The sequence below is a fragment of the Vulpes vulpes genome, unplaced genomic scaffold (assembly GCF_048418805.1).
Source record: "Vulpes vulpes isolate BD-2025 unplaced genomic scaffold, VulVul3 Bu000000665, whole genome shotgun sequence".
In the NCBI taxonomy this organism is placed as follows: Eukaryota; Metazoa; Chordata; class Mammalia; order Carnivora; family Canidae; genus Vulpes; species Vulpes vulpes.
Window position 1 is genome coordinate 713,435 of NW_027325672.1, and position 24,368 is coordinate 737,802.

At 38.9% G+C, this 24,368-nt stretch overlaps 2 long non-coding RNA genes across 2 annotated transcripts; one reads left to right on the forward strand and one right to left on the reverse strand.

Annotated features, from left to right (window-relative positions):
* Nucleotides 1–5,802: 5,802 nt before the first annotated feature.
* Nucleotides 5,803–15,493, reverse strand: LOC140596486 (uncharacterized). The gene is made up of 2 exons (XR_011998454.1): nucleotides 15,258–15,493; nucleotides 5,803–14,076 (listed from the first exon to the last, which is right to left on the reverse strand). It is a non-coding gene; the product is annotated as an uncharacterized lncRNA (long non-coding RNA).
* LOC140596487 (uncharacterized) lies at nucleotides 14,074–23,540 on the forward strand. The gene is made up of 2 exons (XR_011998455.1): nucleotides 14,074–14,365; nucleotides 22,141–23,540. It is a non-coding gene; the product is annotated as an uncharacterized lncRNA (long non-coding RNA).
* Nucleotides 23,541–24,368: the final 828 nt, after the last annotated feature.

Genomic DNA, 24,368 nt, shown 5'->3' on the forward strand with positions numbered 1-24,368 from the left:
TTTAAGTTCTCTCCTATCTGTATTTTCTAAACTTAAAGGTATCTGAAGCTATAATTCTTAGCAAGAAAATATACCTCAGAGACACCAGTGTACTAAGTATAGATGGGCAGACCAGTAATTCTCTTGTTACTTAGTTTCAAGTAAATGTGCTCTTTTATATCTGACTACTGGGTACCACAAGATGGTCGGAAGTCACAATTAATGATATCCTGAAACATGAAAACACTGACAGCCTACCTATGTCAGTTTTCTTACAGAGAAGTGTATTAAGCAAACAATTTCTTTTCAAGGAAATCTATCTTATTTCTTTTGTTTTAAAGCTTAATTCAATTTTTAGCATTTCAAATAATTAAAATGTTTTCCTTGAGCTTCTGTATTTTATGACTTTTTGATATGACATCAACTCAAATTGTACAAAATTTTACCACTTTAAATTCTGACTCAATAATAGTAAGAATTTTGGAAAATGAAAAAGCCAGGTACAGAGCCTTTTAAAGCACATAGTAACATAAAGATTTCATATTATCTTAAATGTTAAAAAAAAAAAAGGGAAGTTGTACAGTATGATAAAAGTTAACTGCTTAGAAGAAAGTTTTTTCTGCTGTATGAAAATACTGCTGAAAACAAACATGTAAGATCACTATAAACTTAGCTGGTTAATAAAAAGTAATGCTACTAGAATACTGTATCTTACCTAATGCACTTATTGAATGAAAGTGTTTTAAGAAGTCACTGAGACACAAAGATGACAGAACAGCACCACCTAGTTCTCTATATAAAAGTTTAAAATATGTATGCATCTCTGACTTACTTCAGAGAACTGAATATACTCTCAAAAATAAGTCATTTAATATAAAACTATATGCTTGCAAATTATTACCTGCAACAGAGCATTTACTTCAATTGCTTTGATTTTAACGTTTCATTTAAAAGAAAAAGCAAAATTAAAGATAACAGTTAAGCTGAGGTTTTTTAGTTGTGCAAGGCACTGCATTCTGTAATCCAGATAAGTAAATCTCTAAGTAGACTAACTGTACATGCTTGACCACCACCATTATGATTTCCAAAAGTATATATCTTTTTTTTTTTTTTTACTCTATCTACTACAAGATATATATATCATCTACCCCGGGGACACCGATGGACAATAAATAATAATATAAAAACACCATATGACCTGTTAGGAATATGACCTCATGTGCATGTTGAGGTCATCAATCAAAGTTAAATACTAAAAGAAATAATATAAAGATATCGAGAATATTTGTATCCCACTCATTATTTTACATATTCCAACATTTCACACAACTGTATATACAATTCATTTTATTTTTAAAGTTTTTAAGTGGTATTCTCATCTATTCTCCAGCTTTATTTATCAGGTGATTCTTATTTCAGCCATATTCAGGGCAGCTTGAGCAGGAGGAAAGATTTCAAGAACAACATTTCATCGGCAGTCTCGAGAAGCCATATACTAGTAGCACAGGTTTTAATCAGGCACAATGTAGTATTGTAATATAAGCAAGGGACAGAGTTTTAATATATATGACACAGTATAAGGAGCATTGTTTCTGGATAGGACACTTTAAAAATGTTTTCCCTGAGGCATCAGCAGCTCTTTAAATGACTGTCACTGGTAACATCAGAATTGCTCAAGCAGAACTTCAGCTCTAAAAAAACTAAATATTGTTGCTTGTTACATAGATTCTTCTCACAGACCTCTTCTCCCCTACATTCCCTCTGCTGACCTGGTCATCTACTGTTCTGGCCCACTGAGCCTTTATGAAATTAAATGAATCATCCTCTTGAACAAATCAGTTAGAATAGACCATGCTTGAATATTTCTTGTTCACTTGTCAGCTTCTTTCAAGTTGTATTAATAAAAAAAAAGAAAGAAACTGGAATCATACTGAGAATGTTTTCAGGATAAACAACTGGAGGAAATGAGAGCTCTTTAGGCCAAACTTAAATAAAAAAAAAAAAAGTTAAAAGCTCAGTGAGGCTTATAGTAATGCTCTTAAATCAGCGATTTCATATTTTCATTGATACATCCACATTAGGTAGCTATTGAAAACATATTACTATAAAAATGGATTTTTTATTTTAGAAAATAAGCTAGGGTGTTACATATTTTTGTGTAACTAGTGTCTCAGCTACTAGACTATTAACCCCATGAGGGTGGAAACCGTTTCCACCTTGTTACTGTGTATATCTAACATTTAAAACAGTGCCTGCAAGTAGATATTGGTTTAAAAAAATGAAACAGTGAATGAGTAAGTTATGCTTAAGAAAACCAAAGCCTATGAAGAATAAAATGATTATAGAAATTTACGCATGCACACATTGAATAATGCACAAAAACAAAATTCAATTTAAAATTGAAACAGTCTATTTTCTTATAATAAAAATGGCTAATGCAATGAGAGCTGGTGTTGTATGAAAGTGATGAATCACTGAATTCTGCTTCTGAAACCAATATTGTGCTGTATTACTACCTAGAATTTAAGTAAAAAATTTAAAGAGGAAAAAAATAAAATAAAGGACTAACAGCAAAAATTTACTAATTTTTGAAGTTGATCTACGGATGTAATTTCATGAGAAAGGCACGTATGACCCAAGCGCAGGCTGATGACTACAAAACTAATTTATAAAACTCATTGACAGAGACAGAAAGCTCTGAAATTTATGTAGACATATGTATCAGAATAAAAATCTCTTTACAGTGTAAAATCTTAACTGAATAATGCATGGGTAGATATCAAAAATTAAATTTTAGTAAAAGGTATTTTTTAAGACTACACAGTGAATGTTACACTGTGTTACAAACTATTTTTAGGTGGAAAGTGAAAAGAAATATGCCATTTCTGTAGTCTTCAATCATCCATAATATTCTTCTACAACCCATGACCAAAGAATGAATGTGATTCCAGTTTCTCAGTCTACAGAAGAAACTGCAGAAGTAACTTGCTTGGTTACTGGGTGTCTCGGTCAGTTAAGCATCTGACTCTCGATTTTGACTGGGGTCATGATTTCAAGGTTGTGAGATCAAGCCCCCCATCGGGCTAGTGCTGGAGATGGAGCCTACCTAAGATTTCCTCTCTCCCTCTCCCTCCCCTTCACACAGAAAAGAAGAAAGCAAAAGAAAGTAACTCGCCCAAGGTCTCTAAAATAGTGGCATGGTGTAGATGAGAACTGAGGCCTTTTCATTCCTACCATTATGTCTTGCTGCTGCAGGGCACTTCCAAAATTCAGAGTTTGAGTTAGTCCAGCGATATCTCCTCGCTGTACAGAATATGGAACCTACCACCACGAGGCCAGAGTCTTTACTGTGCCTCCACGCTAGCAGTAGTTTGGCATGGCTGCTGCGTATGTTCTCCTGAAGGATCAGGGCTGTGATTCATGCCTCCTCCCCTGTCACAAGTTACTCCCATTCTCTGTTCAGTCCCCCAAGATGATATGAAGGTTTTTGGAGGAAATATCTCTAACACCTGATCAAGTTTACTACTGGCTTGTGATAAGACCATCATTAAATGATAGAAAGACTGTCTTCCCAACCTGTCCACACCCATCCATCAAACAAAGTTGTGGTATTACAAAATACACTTTCAGGCTGTCCTGTCCTTCAAGGATAACTTGATGTTCTGCTTTGTTGGTCGTCTGTACTTGTGGAGCCAATAAAATTCGGTAAAGTGAAGTGAAGGTTTAAAGTAAATCTGACCTTACTGAACTCTACTAGATCTCTAAAAAACTGTGAACTTATCACTGTATCAATACCTTCATCTTAGCTATTCCACAGAAGTGTAAGGATAGGGAGGATTGAAGTTTCAAAATACCATTAGTCTTACCTCACCCATAGCATTTTTATGTTTAAAGAAAAAAATGCAGGCCAATGGGCATGAAACTATCATATGTAAATTTTACTTGGCCTTTTAAAGATATGTTTTTTATATTAAAACTAGATATATAACTTTATATATTAAAAATATATAATTTTTACTGAACACACTTCATTTTCATGCTAGTTAGCATCAGGTCTTTCCATAAAGACATTGTTCAGTATTCTTTTGAAGAATATAACGGATATTGTTTTTAATTTGGTGACTCTGGACAAAAACTTTGGCCTGAAATGCTTTCCTTCTATCAAATTAAAAAAATTCATTTTCTGAGTGGGTCATTATGATTAAAACTGTTGAGAAATAAACAGGTATAACTCTTCGTCACATTTCCAGTGTTTCCGATATTAAGTGGTTACACATTAAAAAATCATGTCACTTCTAAAAATGGATTTAGAAGAATATTCTCTATATAATAAAAATTCAGTAACATATTATAATATTTTTTTCACCATAACAGGGAAACAGTCAACAAAAACTGCTTCTGAAACTACCTTCCTGTTTATTCCCTAGGCTCTGTAAAGTCAGTCAGTAAGGGCCGAACCGAAGCCACATTAGAAGGTTATTCTGCAGCTGTTGCATCACATTGACAGTCACAGTTTAACATAAAGAAGATTCTAATAAGTACAGCAGCTATGGGTGAATATAATTCTTAATATCAACTCCATAAAGTGGTAACAACATTTAATAAATTGAACTAGTTTAATCTGCTTGGGATATTTTTATTTACTGAATGTGCATTTCTACACAATGATGATAGAGTGATTTCAGCACCTTCCGTCAGGTAAATCTTAAGTTAGCCTAGTCAATAATACCTTTTCAGATGCCCAAGGTCATGAAACAGTTAAAAATCCAAAAGATATCAAGAAATTGATTTTCTAAATTTGAAGAAAAACTCTATGGCTTTAAAGAAAAGCTATATTTCCCTGGGACTTTTAAGAAAAAGCATTCTTAAAACACTTTATGTGGCATTAAAGTCACTACGAATTGTAGAAAGTCTTTTTTCCCTTGGTGTTCAGCTCCCAGTAACTACATTTAAATTCTCTTCAAAAGGCAGTTAATATTCCCATCCTACCACCCACGGTCTTTCAAAATGCTAAAAGGGAAATAAATTCAACCACAGCAAACATGTGTCTTCAATTGCAGAAGTATGACTAAGTATCAAGAAAAACCCCACAATATTTAGGATTTTCTTTAAAAGGCCTTTCAAATAAAATGGATGTAATCTTCCCAAGTCAAATTAAGTGAAATGCACCCTGAATCCATACTTTAGAGATGATTCCCAGAACATCTACTCCACAGCTTTGGCAATAACAAAAGCAGGTCAGTCCCCACTGATAATCTGGCAGATCAAGGTCAGTTTGTAATTCCTCTTTGTTCATACATTTATCCGGAAATACTGGCTACTCTAAGTAGAACAGTAAGATGATTTGGTTTCATGTTTACCTAAAGCCATCATCAGGAATATTTGGAGGACTACAGATAGAAATCTTTAATAAGTTAAAAAAAAAAAAAAAAAAGACAAGGGGTTATGATGCCCGGAGAAATCAGGGAGATTCAAAGCTATGAGATGAATGTTTTCAGTGCAAATTCGTATTGCTTGCCCTAATTGAAAGCAATGGTCTCATATTTTTGTGAAGGATGTCATTATTCAGAATTGTTTGTGTTTCTTAGTAGCCATTTTTTTTTGTACTCTCTCTGTACCTTAAATACGAATAAACATTCATTGCAAATATTTATTCTATTCAGAATAGTTTATTGGCACTTTGGCAGTTATAACATAAATACTTAAATATTATTTGGATCCAATTAAAGAGATGTGTCGGGATTAAATGGATTGGAAGAGAACTAATCAATCAGTGGAATGAAAACATTAAAAAAAAAAAAAAAAAAAGACACAGACCAGACCTTAGATTAAGCACTTGAAATAAAATGAAGAATAAGACCCTGTACTTTATGGGTTTATAATCCAGTAGAACAAACAGACAGATAAATACCAAACATTCAAAATACTATAATAAAAATACACAAAAGGGTTACATAGATCATAGCATAGGCAAAATAAAATGTTTCAAATATCAAGGGCAGATGGCATTCTTTTGCCTACTTAAACACATCAGATGTTGGCCAAAATTTTTCTTAATAAAAAACTCCAGTGAGTTACTGGAGACCAGTATTTTTTTAAACTATCATTAATAATAACGTGGCTTCAAATTTGCAGTTGTAAAATAACAAAACAAAAATTGGTTAAAATTGTTAGTATATATCAAAGTTAGTTAGTATATACAAAATGCTTTTTATTGCAGTAGTCATAAATAAAAGAAAAAAGTGTACTTACAAGTCAAACTGAAGTTTTCTGATGATATGACACATAGGCCAATGCAAGTCAAAAGGTACAATTAAGATAAGTATGCCCTCAAACTCGTGCAATGCAGGAAAATATCCTCCATACAAGTGGTGACATGTACTAAATGAGCCAATTCGTATAACCATCCCTCCACAAATGAAGTCCCTATTTAAAAAACATCTGTCTTTCTTTCTCTTTCTCTCCTCTTCCTCTGTTGGGTTCAATGTCCCTATATAGTTTCACAGTTGTCCAAATTGCATCTAAAACAAAAATCGAAAAAAATCATGGCTCAGATTTGACAGTGCACTGACATTTGGCAGCCCATGCAGTTGCAGGCAATTAATACTATCTAAAAATCTATAGCCTCAAATAATAACCAGCGTAACTTGAAGATCCCACCACAGCAAATGTGTTAACAGACTAGTTATGGAATAGAGTATTGATTTAGGAACAATTTTTGATTCTTGTTTTGAGAGAGTGAAAGGGACAATCCCTATTCAAGATAAGGGATACACATTTTCACTCATTATTTTATTTCATTCCCAGGCCAAAGAACTACTCAGAAATAACAGATACTGTATTATGTATCACAATGGTGAATTTCATTCTGCCTTGGCAGGGTAACTAGTAAGTGTAGAATGTAGCTGCTTGCTATACTGGAGTCATGGGTATATAATTGCCTTCAGAAACATCCTTCTCTGAATACCACCTACGCATTAATACATGACAGTGAACTTACAGCCAGACCCCTGTTCTATCCCACATGATCCTTGAAAAGGCTTTGAAATGAGGCCACGTGCATAATTAAGGCACACTGAATACCACAGTACATGTAACAAGCTAGAGTATTATGAATCCTTAGGGGAACCTCATAGAACTAATACATTTTCTAAAGAAAGCTGCACATGAGTAAAGAGAGCCCAAAATGCTAATTAGATCCTCTCAGTGAAAGCTATAGAAAAGTTGATTCTTGAATCCTGAAGTTGGGCACAGAATGGAACATTTGTATACAGAAACACTGAAGGGGGGGGGAAGAATTTGACATAAAAGCCCCTCAATAGATGGTTTACACAATTCATGAGAAAATAAATAATACAAAATAAACAAAATAACAGTGGGAGAATGTCAACCCTCCTGAAAGGGTTAAGTATGAGAACCGATTTCCTATTAGAAAGGGATTATGTAACAACAGAGGGAAATACTCACCCTAGCATATGCTAATTTAGTCAGCTTTGCCAGGCCTTTCTGTGTGTGTTTGGCTGGCTGACTCACCTTCCTTGCCTCTCCTTTTTGCCATTTCATTATGAAAGTAAGGAGTTTGAACTCTCACAAAACGCAATAATAGCAATAACAAAAACAAGTAAAAGCACATTATATGAGTTTTATCCTTGCTAAAACATTGGGGTATGCATTGTGGAGGTCAAAAGGAAAATCACCCAAACTGTATGTATTCAGCACATAGGCTTTAGCAAATCTCCCTTTCTTGAACCACTCTTCATTCCTCATTAATTACTTTTAATAGGTCTTTCAGGTTAGGAGTATGGTCGGGACTGGGGGGATATTATATTCCTGGACAGTGCAAAGGAAGCTGAGTTACTGTGTTGCTCAGACTTCAAAATAGAAAATAGAGAGCAGTAAAGGAGTGACAATTAGACAAGCTTATTGTATATTTTTTGTTTGCTTTTTAATACAAATATTCTAACCATCTCTCATTTCAACCTAAATCTACTACTTAAGATTGGAAAGTAGGGGGCATATAAGGTATGAGAATGAATGGAAGATACGTAGGTGTCATGGGCATTTTCCCCCAGAGGGGATAGAGGACAAGCTAACGTCAAATATGAATTCATTAAGAGAGTAAAAATGTATTTTACACACCATAAATTTGAGTTTGGATGTTTAAGTAAACCTTAAGGGAGTCACTTGCATTTTGAAAGGCAAACACTTTTAACAAAGAAGCCAAAAATATTTCTCTATAAGAACAAATTAATTGTTTTTTTATAAATCATACTGAATCAATATAACAGCTATACACTTAACAGTTGGCAGCACATCCTTGTCAGGAAAGGTGCTTTCTTGCTCTATTCCCAAAGATGACTTTAGATAAACAATGAGTGCGCCGTTACTGTAAATAAGCCATCATCAAAAACATAAAATTGTTAGGGGATCAATTTGACCAATAAAAACTGTTGCTTTCTTAATGTGATTTGCAGTACTTGATCATACTTAGCTCTAAGATTTTTTATTTCTCAAAGCAAATGATTCCTTATTTTTATTTTCTAATCTCTAATGACCTCTGCATCTAGCCCCCAGAATGACTGTTTATGACTGAATTGGAGCTTCCCGTTCAGCATTCAAGTGGCTGAAAGATAATTTAAAGATTCAAGTAAAAACTATTTGCTGACTTAGAGTTATATCAAATGTTGAACAATGACTGTCTTAATATTTACTTCAAAGACCTCTAAAATAGAATGTAAATAATTAGTAGCCAGCCCTCTCTAAGGCAGATCCCTTTACAACTTCAGCCCTGTGTCTATTCGTGTAGTGGAAGGGTCTCATTACTTAGTTTCATAAGCACAAAAGAAGATTCAGAATAGATGCTCAGCTCTATCACAAATTCAGAAATTGTATAGCTTGCTTGTGTGTTTTTAAGGGGAAACGCTAATCATTGTTAAAGCCTAAGAAAATTTATTCAACAATATACTTTTTAACCCTCATAAAAAGGGTAAGAGAAAATAACTGAGTGCAAAGAAAACAAACTCTTGCCTTTTCCTCACATCACATCCCATCCCTGACAGCTCCCAAATTATAAAGATACTGAAGAAACCCCCCCCCCCCCCCTTTAAGTAGGACCAGCCCTAATCCAGAGGCAGCCCATCCAGGTGCCTTCCTGAAGTTTTAGCAACAAAAAGCATTCTGTTTGTGATAAGAAAACCATTTCCCCCCACTCCCTGATTGGAATGTCCCTGAATAGGTTCATGTTGACCTGAGAAATCGATAACCTGAATGCTATGCGACTGCCAAGGTTCTTCTGTCTTTAGGCGGTTTTTCTTTTTTCTTTTACCTTTAAAAGATGCCTGTAATTGCTAATCGGGGCTCTCTGCCTCCGAAGAGCCCTTTTGCGCAAACGTTCAATAAACCTTCTTGCTAATTGCATCTGCCTCTCTGGGGTCTGAGTCTCTGGGGCGTCCACCGGGACACGTTGGCACCCGTGAGCCAGGGTCCAACAACTTAACAAAGTTTAAGTGCTGACATATTATGAAGAGATGCAGCTACTTAATTCCATTAGGACATACCTATTCATGCCAACACTATTTATTATGTATCTACTAAATTGAGAATAAGAAGATTGCACAGATGACAAAGGCTCAGGGCTTGCCCTCAGGAAGCTTAAGTTTAGTAGTCATTGGGCACTAGAGCTGTTCAAGGAGGACCAAAAAACCAATACCTGCCAATTCCACAAAGACCTCTAAGTTCAGCTTTTGAGTCTGGCTTCCTCAGTTTGTGATTTCTCACCACTTCCTCAGCCTACTCAGCCAGCTGTTACACATTGGGTGGTTTTGCCAAGGTTGTTAAACGGGCCTATTAAAATGAGGACGCCTTCTCAATAAATCTCGTGGAACACACATCAGTGTTCTCAAATAAAGCATCAATAGGATAGGTCTATTTATATTATGAATGTACCCCAAATCCTTCATAATAAATAAACCTTACTTGTCTCAACCATCTGATACCCCATAGATTTCTCATTTTAAAAAGAAAATTAATATTATTTGATATTGATTTTACGTCACTTTAAAATGCATGACTCACATTTCGTCCAGCATTTTTGTACTTCCATTTGCTCCTTAAGTAATTCAAGTAATTTTTTTCATTAAAAAAAAAATGGCATCTCACTATTTCAATGTGGGGCAAATAGTTCTCAAGTATCTGATCTTCCAGGGGAGAAAGCAGAAAGAGGCCTCTCAATCAATGCTTACTTTGGTCATGTTATGCTCCCACAGTTCTAATAGTTGTAGAAATGGTGAAGACAATGAAGTAAGTTTCCATATCTTGATAGAAAATCTGCCCAGAGACTCCCCATATTTGCAGGGAGATTTTCCTAATTACTAAGTGTTTGGGGTTTGACCATTTAAATCATAGTCTTTGGCTCTTATGTACAGATTCTACTCTTTAAAGTTTCAGTTGTTAATCAAGAAAGGGAGGAATACGGTTCTTGCATTCAACATAAGAAATGAGCTCAACAAGACTAAGGCTATTACAAATAGAAGGAAATGAATGGGAGAGAGAGGCTTTTGAGAAGCATTAAGTTATCAGTATTTTATTAAGTATATGTAGGTGTGTTTGTACTTAATAATATACTTTCTAAAAATGTAAGGGGAAGTTTATGTTCAGTGTATTCACTGAGGCAAGTACTATGCATGTCCAATTGACCTTCAATTTGAAAGTCTTTCTAAAATAACAGATCATTCATCAAAATATCTCATGGAAAATAAAACAAGACAAAACCAAACACTAAAATCCCAGTATTCGTGTTGGATGTGTTTTTCTGTAAGACTAACTCTAAAAAGGAAACAAAGTTCTCAACAAAATCTCTATGTATGTCTATTTTCTGGTTATATTTTGTCCTTTCTTCTTTGCCCTTTCTAGGACCGTTTTCTTGTGCTAAACGAGACAGTCTCCATCTTTGCAGTGCCCCCTCAGGCATGGAAAGGGGACACAGCTTCAGCCAGGGTTAGCAATTGAACTGGATCTGCTCTGTAACCAAGAGAGGTTTTAGTTCCAGGTGGCAAGCTTTTGCACGCCTCCTTCTAAAGAAATTCATTTCTCTAAACTGTTCTGTAACCTCATTCCAGATTTTTCCCCTGCCTGTGATGGAGGAAAATAAGAAAGGATGCCCCATAAACTAACACAGAAGCAAATTTTGTTATCTAAGTAGTCTATACATTGCGAGTTGTGCTTTGGTCAGAAACATATTTATTTCCTTCTAATGATTCATTTTCATTTCCTAAGAATCCACTGAAGACAAAATGGTAGATTTTTAGAATAGTACTATTTTTTTTTAACTTATTTTATCATTGACTTGATTCTCACCACTGGCTCATTAACTTTACATATTAACAAGCCAAAAGGTTGATTTTGCTTCCCAGAAAGGGTAAAATATTGGTGACAATGTAAAACACAGAGAAGATACGTTCAAATGAGTCTTCTTGTCTAAAATAAGGCATAGTGCAAGAAAGGGGATAATAATAGAAATGCTAAATTAATTGATCAGTATTACTTAAGTCACAGAATACCACCATAGTTCCGATAAAGCTAAAAATAAGAAGCTATAGGCTGCCTATAGCATTTGCCTAGTCATAACTACCAGCAGGCAGAACAGATTCCCTCTAGCCAAAATCAGTTAGTTGCTCACTAGTTCCGCCGCCACCCTTCTTTCTCTGCACATGGAAAGGAAAGACCTGCTAAGTGTTTAATCTGTGTCCAGGAAATAAAGCTTTTCATTTTACAACCTAACCAAGTCCTAATAAAAGTGTAGGATGCTGGGAGGAACATAAACCTCAACCCTGAAGCAATGTTTTTGGCCAAGAGTAAAACAAGGAAGGCCTGAGCAATTTGTTTGAGCAGGAAATGACAATATCAACAAAGTGCGATGTGTCTGTGGAGCAGTGTTTGATCAATGTGAGGCAGCCATAAACATGAGACTACAATCCAATGGTGCTTTGCACCCCCTCCCCCTCTAGTTTTTTTTTTTTTCCTTTTAAATCCTCTTCTGTCCTTTGGTGTCTTAACATGGCCTGATCTAAGATGCTCATAAGTACACAGACCCTGTTGGGCTGGTGCTTTCTCCCTGGTTGCTGTAGAGGACGCTTATTTATTTATATATTTGGACCTGATGCTGGTGCTGCTGTGGGTTGCAGTGGTGCATTTTCTCTGGCATGCCCACAGCCCTTCCACCACCACCTCTAATCTGCTGTGAAAAGCAGCACTTTTTAAATAATTGGCTTACGTACTTAATACAAGAGACCCATGTTCTTAATAAAATAGAATGCAGCTGATGGAATCTCTCCGGGTAGACAGAGTAAATCCTCCTCCAGGCTGAGAGAATGAGACACCAGCAGACAGTTATTTTGCAGTGCAGTGAATCGACAATTCATGGGAAATGTTGAAGGCAGAGGAGGCGACCCCCAAGTGCAGTCCTTTCCCCACATGCTCTATAATAAATAATCTCACACCAGCCCAGCAGTGTGTGCAATGACGTGCCGGGGCCAGCACGCACAGGTTGGCAGGGAAAACACATCCAGCGGTGTCGAATTTTCATCGCAATCACCGAATTAACTGATTTCCCCACCTCACACTCCCACTACCCTGCAGAGAGCGCGCGCGCGCACACACACACATGCATTGTTGGGAAATGCAAGTTACTGAGAGGTGAAATAAGGCATCTAGGAACACGTTTCAGCATGGATTAGAGACCCAAGTGATGTGTCAGCCTCCCGGGGTACTTGTGAGAAGGTGGGAGTGCGAATGGTGGGAAATGGGACGAGGCAGCGTAAGCAGGGAGAAGGCTGCCGGCTTTCTCGGGGATGCTGGCACATGACATATCTGAAATTCACATTTAACATAAAACACAAAAAAGATGGTAAGAAATACCTCCGCAAGGTCAGTTAGTTAATTCAGAAAAACTCTGTCCACTCTGTTTTCCTTCATATCATAAATATGCATAAATAAAATCCATCCCAGTCCATATCCTGGAGGATAGGAGGCAGGATGCATTCCAAGGACTTGCTGAAAGACGGTTCATCGACCTCATTTAAATCCTCCAAAGGCCAATTGGGTTTTGCACGCCTGCGGTCTACTTGTGTCTTACTTCCAGATTCATTTTACCAAGGGACAAATACATTTGATCAACTTATCCTTCCCACAACTACAGAAATGACGACAGAGGGGTTAGAGGTGGGCAAAGATTTAGCAAGAAATCAAGAGTCACCTAGCTTTGAAAATCCTATAGTCCATCGTTTCCCATCCATCCTTCCTGTATCTCACTCCTGCATCCCTGTATGACTCCTCTCTTCAAAGCAACAACTTTCCGCCCGCCGGCCCGGCCCCCCCAGCCCTGGCCTGCCGCCTCCGCCTCACCACCCCCCAAGTGCGCTCTCCCCACGCCCTCCTACTCCGCACAAGGCCATTCACTTCATCACCAGCGTCCTCCTCCCCTTCCACAGGGCCCCCTCCTCCTCCTGCAAGAGGGAGGATCTGAGGAAAAGTGCACCCCGGTTCCCCAGCCGCTCTGCATCCAAACCCAGTGATTTGCATCATAACAGCGTTTTGTGCGGTTCCCCCCACCGCGGTCGCAGGGGTTCATACATTGCACGTGAAAGGACAATATTAATGACGGAAAGAAGCGGCAGGAGCAGAGCCATAGAGAGGTCGGGAATCCGAGCGGAAATCCCTTCGCAGTAAAGTAACTGCTTAGGTGCGTAGATTTCTTTGCTTAAAGAAAAAAAGAAAAACAAAGAAAAGAAAACCACACAGGCTGATTAATTTTAAAAAACAGGCTTGTTGATACAGTAGCTTTGAGTCTTTTGCTTTTTCCCTTCCTCTTTCCCTTTTTTAGTTCTTGATTTATTCTTTCTCTCTTTAACCCCCTTTTCTTTTTCTTTCTTTCTTCCTTTCTGTCGCTCTCTCCTTTACATCCCAGACAGTCTCCTCTCCCTTCGGAGGTGCGTGACACGTCTCAGGACACACCTGCCCCCGGGGATGTCACTGCAGTGCACATGGCGCTGCCGCTGCTGTTCTCGCAGTCTCGGTAGCTCGCTCCCAGGCTCTCACTCACTTTTCTTTTCTTTTCTTTTCTTTTTTTTTTTAATTTTTTTGTTTATTTATGATAGTCACACAGAGAGAGAGAGAGAGGCAGAGACATAGGCAGAGAGAGAAGCAGGCTCCATGCACCGGGAGCCTGATGTGGGATTTGATCCCGCGTCTCCAGGATCGCGCCCTGGGCCAAAGGCAGGCGCTAAACCACTGGGCCACCCAGGGATCCCCCTTTCACTCACTTTTCAAAGACGCACGGATGTGGTGGTGGGAAGCAGAGAAAAGAGGAAGGCGACCCGGAAAGGGGGAGGTGAGAGCGAGGAGGAGGGTGGAGGTGGCCGGTGGGGGTGGGTGGGAGGGTGTGATGTTCAGAGAAGGCACCAGGTGCCCGCCGGAAGGCGGGGGAGGTGTGGGGGTGCTGCTGGCGGGGACTGAGTGAGGGATGGAGGCAGCTCAGGTGGGTGAAGAGGCGGAAGGGGCCGCGCACGGGGCTGCCTCCTGGGAGCGCAAGGCTGAGCCAGGGCCGGAGACCCGAGGGCCTGGAGCCAACTGCCGCTGCCCCTGCCGCACCGAGGAGTGGGGGGGGGGGGGGGGGTGCACATCGCCGGGGAGTAGGGGAATGGAAGGGGCAGAGTGGAAATGCGGGGTGCAGTGGGGGTGATGGGGAAGGGCGTGAAGCTGATGCTCCCGCGGCGGGGAGGGGATGACCTGGTAGAGGAGCCCGCAGACGCTGTAGAAGCGGAGGACGGCGCTGCGTCTCCAGGTCACGGTCCCTTCTCTAAGGGGCTCGGAAGGAACGAGGGGGCGAGAAGATGCTGGTGACGGGGGCCCAGAGTGCAGGGGTGTCTCGGGGTCCTGGCAGGGGAGGCGGCGGCGGTGGACGCGGCGCTGGCGGCGGCGGCGGCGGCGGCGGCTCCCGGATGCTCGAGCTGCAGCAGCAGCAGAGGCACCGGCGGCGGCGGCGGCAGCAGCTCTACCGAGCGCCAGACCCAAGGGCAAGCTCAGCGCGGCGGAGGCCCCGCCCCCACCCTGGCAGGGACAGACACCGCCCCCGGCCAATAGGAGCGCACCCGCCTCCCGGGCCTGGCCAATGAGAGGAGGCGGTGGGCGGAGACAAGCGCCGGGAGAAACCAACTGGCTTCTCAAGGACCCTTGGGGCAGGGAGGACCCGACCCCCGCCCACACCCCTCCCACGGTCTCACCTCCTTGGACACGTCTCGCCCCGACTTCACAGGGGAGACCCTCGCCCGTCTTGACCGCGCCTTCCCTCAGGAACGGTTCAGCCAATCGCCACCGCGAGGGGGCGGGGTTAGCCACGTCCCCGGCAGGTTCTGGGATCCGTGGGGCCTGGGCCAGATCCTGGGTGCGAGGTGCTTGTGCGCATGCGGACTCCGAGAGCAGATGGTGGCTGCACCTGCCCACGCACCAGCTGCAGCACATTCTCCAAGGCTCTCAGCAGCAAAGGGAGAGAGGGCAGGGGGCGGGGGGAGGCTAAGTGTAGGGAGCGGCGCACCTGCCTGCCTGCAGCATCACTCACCAGAGTTCATATTTTACCTTACGTTGCCAAGATGCCCTGTCCAGCAGTGAGGAACCCTATAATTCCCAATCTCTGTGTCACTTTCAAGTGAGGATTAAAGATAGGCATGAGTTTTCTACACACTCCCTTTTCACATCTTTACAATCTTTGCTCCTACGTGTTCCAGATAAGGAAGAGGGCTGCTGATCTCTACATAAGACTTTCCCGAAGCAGCTATGTCAGAGGTTTCCAAGACTATCACCAGATTCAGTGATTTGCTAGAACCCACAGGGCTCAGAAGTTCTTGTACACATAATTATGGCTTATTACAGCAAATGGACAAAAAGCAAAGTGATTTTTTATAAAGCAAAATGATTAAAGGAAAATAGTACATGGGGCAAAGTCTGAAGGAATCCAGATGTAAGCTCCCGAAAGTTCTCCCTCAGTAGAGGACATGGTTAATTTCCCTAGCAACAAGATGAGGAAACCTGTTTGAAGTATTGTCTACCAGTGAGGTCACCTGAGCCTACAACACCAAGGCTTTTATTGGTGGTCCACCACGTAGGTATATAGCCATTGCCTACAAGACCAGTTTCTGAGGCTCCAGAAACCCAGGAGAACAGGTGTTCACCATAAATCACAACGTTTGCACATATTCTCTAGAAAGACTGGTATAACACCTCAGGGACACAGGCATACAAAACATTTATATTGTTTAGAATCCAAATATTTTTTAACAACTTTGTTGAGCTATATCTCACATACCACACTATTCACCCATTTAAAATGTACAATTCATTGGTCTTTTTCTATTCAGAGATATGTACAACCATCTCCACGATTTTAGAACATTTCATTACTGGAACTGTGATTTCCAGTTCTGCACATAGGAAGCTGAGAAGTCAACTCTCTGTCCTAACAACAAGTAAACAAGCTGAATAGACTTAAAAATCAACTGTTCTCAGGTTTTTAAGAGGGGGAAGACACAGGAAAAATCACTGATCCCAAGATTGGATATATAGAAAGGTGAATGAATAACAGGAGGGAGTCATAGCTTACCTGGAGCAGACACTCACAAGCGGAAACACCTGTAGGAACCAGGCCTGAGATGAAAATTTGAACTGTACTTGTACTTGAAAACTTGAATTTCTGGAGTCTCAGAGCAAACAACTCTGGGGATTAAAAACTCCAAGGGGATCTAGTCATAGAAGAAACTCCCACAATACTGTTAGACTCACTTGTAGGAGCTCCATCAGATTCCCACAATAAATACTATTAAAAAAATTCCCTGGGGCTTACAGCAGGGAAGGGGAAGAGAAACCATTTTGAAACATGCCAAAGCACTCCATTTTTCTTAATTTCTCTTCACTCCACACCTATCTATGTAGAAGTCTGAAAATTCAACAAAAATATTTCTGGAACTATTAAATGAGTATAGCGAGGCTACAGAATGACAGGTTAATATACAAAGGTCAACTGATTTCCTACATGCCAGCAATGAACAAGTGGAATTTGAAATTGAAAACACAATGCCTAGCCAACACTTGTCTCCTATGTTGTTAATTTTAGCCATTCTGACAGGTGTGAAATGAGATCTTTTGTAGTTTTGATTTGTAATTCCCTGATGATTGATGTTGAGCATGTTTTCATTGATGTTGAGTCTGTTAGCCATCTCTATGTCTTCTTTGGAAAAACATCCATTCATGCCTTCTCCTCATTTCTTAACTGGATTATTCATTTTTTTGGGTGTTGAGTTTGATAAGTTCTTTATAGATTTTGGATACTAACCCTTTATCAGATATGTCATTAACAAATATCTTCTCCTATTCTACAAGGTTGCCTTTTAGTTTTGTTGATTGTTTCCTTCACTGTGCAAAAGCTTTTTACATTGATGAATCCCAATAGTGTATTTTTGTTTTTCTTTCCCTTCAGGAGACATATGTAATAAGAAGTTGCTACAGTTGGTGTCAAAAAGGTTGCTGCCTGTGTTCTCCTCTTGGATTTTGATGGTTTCAGATCTCACATTTAGATCTTTAATCCATTTGAACGTAAGAAAGTGGTCCAGTTTCATTCTTCTGCATGTTGCTGTCCAGTTTTCCCAGCACTATTTTTTGTTAAAGTGACTTTTTTCCCAGTGGATATTCTTTCCTGCTTTGTTGATCAGCTGACCATATAGTTGTCAGAATCCATTTCCGGGGTCTCTACTCTGTTCCACTGATTTTCGTCTGTTTTTGTGCCAGTACCACACTGTCTTAATCACTGCAGCTCTGTAATACAGCTTGAAGTCCAGAATTGTGATGCCTGCAGCTTTGTTTTTCTTTTTCAAGATTGCTTTGGCTATTCAAGGTCTTTTATAGTTCCATACAAATTTTAGGATTGTGTGTTCTAGCACTGTGAAAAATCCTGGTGGTATTTTGATAGGAATTGTATTAAATATGTAGATTGCTTTCAGTAGTATAGATATTTTAACAATATATGTTCTTTTGATCCATGAGCATGGAATGTTTTTCCATTTCTTTGCATCCTCTTTAGTTTCTTTCATCAGTATATTATAGTTTTCAGAATACAGGTCTTTCACCTCTTTCGTTGAGTTTACTCCAAATATCTTATGGATTTGAGTGCAATTGTAAATGAATCAATTCTTTAATTCCTCTTTCTGCTGTTTCACTATGGATGTATAGAAATGCAACAGATATCTGTATGTTGATTTTCTAACCTGTGACTGTACCGAACTTGTGTGCCAGTTCTAGCAACTTTTTGGTAGAGTCTTTTAGGTTTTCCGTATAGAGTATGATGTCATCTGTAAATAGTGAAAGTTTGACTCCTCCCTTGCCAATTTGGATGTGTTTTATTTCTTTTTGCTGTCTGACTGTTGAGGGTAGGACTTCCACTGCTATGTTAAATAACAACGGGTGAGAGTGGACCACACTGTCTTGTTTTTGACCATAGAAGAAAAGCTCTGTTTTCCCCACAGACAATGATATTAGCTGTGGGTTTTTCACATATGACCTTTGTGATGTTGATATAGATTCCCTCTATCCCTACTTTGCTGAGGGTTTTTATTATGAATGGATGTTGTATTTTAAGGGGAAACCTCTCACACTGTTGGTGGAAATGAAAACCGGTGTAGCCACTCTGAAAAATAGTACAGAATTTCCTGAAAAAGTTAAAAATAGAACTACCTTATGATCAAGGAATTACACTACTGTGTATTAACCCAAAGGATATAAAAATACGAATTCAAAGGGATACATTCACCCCAGTGTTTATAGCAACATTATCAACAATAGCCAAATTATGGAAAGAGCCCAAATGCCATCGACTGATGAATAGATAAGCAAATGTGTATATATAAATAAATGGGATATTACTCAGCCATAAAAAGAATGAAATCTTTCCATTTGCAACAACGTGGATGGAGCTATGGAGTATTATGCTAAGCAAAGTAAGTCAGTCAAGTAAGATAAATGCCTTATGATTGCACTCATATATGGAACTTAAGAAGCAGAACAGATGAACAGGGGGTAAAAGAGAGGCAAACCAGGAAACAGACTCTTAGCTACATAGAAGGAACTGATGATCACTCTTCCCAGGTGAGCAGGGGATGCATTACATGGGGGATGGGTATTAAGGAGACCACTTTTGATGAGCATGGGGTATTGTATGTAAGTGATGAATCACTAGGTTCTGCACCTGAAACTAATATTGAATGGTTAACTGTAATTTACATAAAGAATTGGAAAAAAAGACTCACAATACCATTTACATTAACAGTCTCAAAAATGAAATACGTAGGGCAGCCCAGGTGGCTCAGCGGTTTAGCACCACCTTCGGCCCAGGGCCTGATCCTGGAGACCCAACATCGAGTCCCACATCAGGCTCCCTGCATGGAGCCTGATTCTCCCTCTACCTGTGTCTCTGCCTCTCTCTCTCTCTCTCTCTTTCTCTGAATAAATAAACAAATAAATAAGTAAAAAAATGAAATACTTAGATGAATCAAAAAAAACAAACAAAAACTAAATAAATGGAGATATATTCTATTTTTATGGACAAGATGATTCAATATTATGAAAATGTAAAATTATATATATATATATATATATATATATATATATAAAGGGGGGGATACAGGGAGCTATCAATGTAATACCAATTAAAATCCCATCAGGTTATTTTATATGTATCAAAAATTAATTCTAAAATTTATATGGAGAGACAAAATATCTAGAATAGCCAACACACTATTGAGGGAGAACAACAGAGTTGGAGGGCAGATGCTACTTGGTTTTAAGCCTTACTACTCAGCTATAGTAATCAAGGCAGTGTGGCATTGACAAAAGAACAGACAAATAGAGTAATGGGCCAAAACAGAGATCCCAGAAATAGATCTCCATAAATACAGTCAACTGATCTTTGACAAAGGAGAAAAGGAAATACAATAAAGATAGTCTCTGCAACAAATGCTGAAAAATTGGGCAATCATCTGCAAAAACATGGGCCTAGACACAAATCTTGTACCCTTTACAAAAAAATAATTCACCTACATGTGAAAAAGAACACTATAAAACTCCATGAAGAGAGTATATGAGAAAACCTAGATTACCTTGGCTATCATAAGGTCTTTTTACCACACCACCGAAGGCAAGATCCATGAAAAAAAAAAAAAAAGATAAGCTGAATTTCATTAAATTTAAAAGCTTTTGCTCAATGAAAATCAATATCAAGAAAATTAGAAGATAAGCCACAGAATGGGTAATATTTTTTTCCAAAAAATGCACCTGATAAAAAACCATTATCCAAAATATACAAAGAACTCTTTTTTATTTACAAGATTTATTTATTTATTTTAGAAAGAGAGTGAAAGAAGATGCATGGGAAGCATGAGTGGGGGTAGGAGCAAAGGAAGAGAATCCTCAAGAAGACTCCTTGCTGAGCTCAGACCCTGAGGTGGGGCTCAGTGTGGGGAAGGAACGCCAGGCTCCCATTCTACCTCACTACCTATGTGATTATGACTTGAGCCAAACCAAGAATTGGTCACTTAATCGACTGAGCATTCAGGGGCCCCTTAAATATGCCAAGAAGTCTTAAAACTCAAGAATAGGAAAACAAACAGCTCGATTTTAAAATAAGCCAAAGATAGGTTAGGGGCACCTGGGTGACTCAGTTGGTTAAGCATCTGACTCTTGATTTTGGTGTGGCTCATAATCTGGGTCCTGGAATCAAGCCTCCCATTTGGCTCCATGCACAGTGGGGAATCTGCTTAAGGATTCTCACTCTCCCTCTTCCTTTGTCCCTCCCCCTGCTTGCACATTCTCTTTATGTAAAATAAAAATAAATAAATCTTTAAAAATAATGATAATAATAAATAAAAATAAGCCAAAGACCTTAACTGATACTTTACCAAAGAAAATACACAAATGGCAGATACACGTATTTAAAAATGCTTCACAATATATGTTATCAGGTAAATGAAAATGAAAATAACAGGGAGATACCCGCACACACTTACTAGAATGGCCAAAATCCAGAACACTGACAACACCAGGTCCTAGTAAGGATAGGAAGCAAGAGGAAATTTCACACACTATTGGTGAGGATCAAAAGTGGAACAGGCACTTGGAAGACAATTTCAAAGTTTCTCACAAAACTAAACATACTCTTAATATATAATCTAGCCACATTCTCCTTGGTATTTACTCAAATAAATAGAAAATCGTGCCCACACAAAAACTGGCACATGTATGTTTATAGCAGCTTCAGTTTAATTTGCCAAAAGTTGGAAAAAACCAACATGGCCTTGAGTAGAAGAGTGAATGAGTGAATGGATGAATGAATGAATGAATGAATGAATAAATATTTATCTAGCACTAAAAATAAATGAGCTATCAAACCACAAAAAGACAATGAAGAACTTTCAGTACTAGTATATTAGCATATATATTAACATTTTAGTAAGTAATAGAAACAAATAGAGAAGGCTACATGATTCCAAATATGTGACATTCTGGAAAAGATAAAACTCTGGAGACAATAAAAGTATCTATGGTCAGCTGGGGTCGGGGTGGTTGGGAAAATGAATAGGTAGAGCACAGAGGATTTTTAGTACAGTGAAAATACTCTGTATGATATTATAATGATGTATGTATGTCATTATATATTCATTCAAACCCATAGGATGAATAACACCAAGAGTGAACCCTAAGGTGAACTATAGACTTTAGGTGATTATGATGTGTCAAAGTAGGTTTCCTTTTTGGTAGAAAAAAAAAGTAGGGTGATTGTTGATAATGGGATAATGTGTGTGGGATATAGGGAGAGAGATGGGATCTCTCCCTCCCTCTCAGTCTTGTTGGCAACCTAAAGCTACTCTAAAAAAGTAAAACCTTAAAAAAAAATCCAGTACCCTTTAGCTTTCACCACCTTATGATCCCAGCTACCTTCCAAGCCATAAGCAATCAGTCATTTATTTTATGTTTCTATACCTTTGCCTATTCTGGATTTGTAGTGAATCTTCAAGATTGCTAATACTGTGGCTGCACTGGCTCATATGATTTTTATTTTGGTTATAGGACACATTTCGGCAAGAAATCATCAAGGAACTTCGAAGAACAAGATTTATAACTCACACATCCTGGAGGGAATATGGCATGTCAAAGGCACAGAGTAAAGGCAAGGTAGAGAGAAGGGGGTGAGAGACATAGAAGATGGAGAGAGAAAGGGATGGACAGAGAGACAGACAACCCTGAACTTGGGGTTCTGCCTTTATTAGGGTTCAAGTGTGGAGTGTTTAGAGTTTCATGCGTTCACTTTTCACCAGCTAATTTAAAGCATAAGAGCAGGAATTAGGGGTGGGGATGTAAAAGCAGGGTCCCTCAAGCTGTCAAGTATCTCAGTTAACTAAGGCTTTTTTGCGAAAGGAAACTTCATGGCGGGGGTGGCCTAATTCCATGCCTGGTTGTTTTGCTAGTAGTTGGGTCACAGAACTAATAATATATTTATTCAAGATGACTGTCTTTTAATAAAAATTTCCTGGCCATAAAAAAAACCTAATGTCAACCGCTCATACAACACCACCATCAACAACAAAAAGCTTCATGTCAGGCACTTATATTACACAGAGAATCTACATTATCACATTTGCTTGTTTTATGTATCTCCTCGCACTCTTGCTAGAGACAAAGGAGAACTCCCCAGGATAGAACAGCTTCACTCTGTCTTCCCAGCAGGAATTCCAAAATTTCTGTGGACAAGTGCTTGATATATTTGTCTATTATTGAATGTACTAATCCTGCCTTTGATCTACCATGCATTTTCTGCATGAATTTATGGAGAGATGAAAGCTGATGCCCTGTCATTTTAGACCATTGAGCTCTGGACTCAAAGGAACCACATTTGAACATATGAAGAAACTATGTGACATTACCTGAGTGTTTGTGATGAACTGGATATTCCCTATTTGCTCATCCCAGACTTACCTTCCCCCCATCCCAATCCTGCTGTGTCGCAGAGGCTGACCTCCATGGACTTCATCAATCTGGTTGTCTTGCCTCTGCTGCTAGTTGTGATCAGCCCATGGAATGCACACGTCGGAAGCTAGAGAAAGATGAAAGAGAGATACATATCAGGTTTCTTATTTCTCTGTGTTTCTCTCTGCTCGTTTGAGGGTTTGTGTGTTTTTTATTGTTGGTGGTGGTGTTTTTGTTTTGTTTTGTTTTTAAACATGTGTATTTCTCTACTACTGTCCACAGCTTCTGGTCATGCATTACACGACTGTACTTCTAAGAGCGTTCTGATAGCCGTTCCCTTCTTTATCCCTTCACGTCTAAGGGGTAAAAGACACATTGATTGCTTGCTGCTGCTTCATGTTCAGGGCAGGCGCTTCACCATTCTTTACATTTCCCTTAATCATCCCAACTCCTGTATAAATACCACCTTGTATAACTCTCTATCATTAGATTTTTTCCAGTTACCTCTTGAGTGTGCCTGTTTTATGCTAGTAGTTTGAAAAATACATGAGATTCTCATTGGGTACAATTACTGGGTAGAGATTTGCTTCTGTTTGGCAGAATGTGTGGGAAGAAATAAACAAAGGACTATTTGGTTTTATTTGGTTTAACCATTGTACAGAAAGTAATTTTGCATTTTCCATGTACTTCAAAATGTTTCTCAGCTACTTCTTTAGTGTTGGGTTGGTGGGCATGTTCTTGATTCCAGCCAACAGATTATAATAAGAGGTGCTATGTATCATTTGTAAGCAGAGGCAGTTCAGAACAGGAGTAAATTCTCCATGCTGTATTTTCCTCTAACTTAGCCACAGCTAAGGCCAGATTTTCTCAGGATAAAGAAGAGTTGCCCTCCCAATACCAGCTGTCCAAATTTTCTGAGGTGAAACCATGAATACGTTAGACTAAGTAATGAAAATTTTGACATATGAGTACTACCTTGCATGTTTTATAGTAAAGATACATCTGCACAATAATAAAGTCCATTTGTAAAGTGTTTCTCTGTTACATCATTTGTAACAGCAGAAGACTAGAAACTATTAAAGCTTCCACAAATAAAAACAAGTTAAATAAACTGTGGTTTAAACACACAGATACAGAAAAATTGCAGGCTATAATGCTACATTACCTGAAGAACACTCTCTATAGATTGTCAACTTTTTTGTAAGAGGACGAAATATAAGTACATATTCCTGTTTGCTTTATTTGTGTGAAGAAAAAGTAATATAATAACAAAAACATAGTAATATAGTGGTCTCAAGATGAGTGAGGATTGGATGGAAGTAAGAATTCTA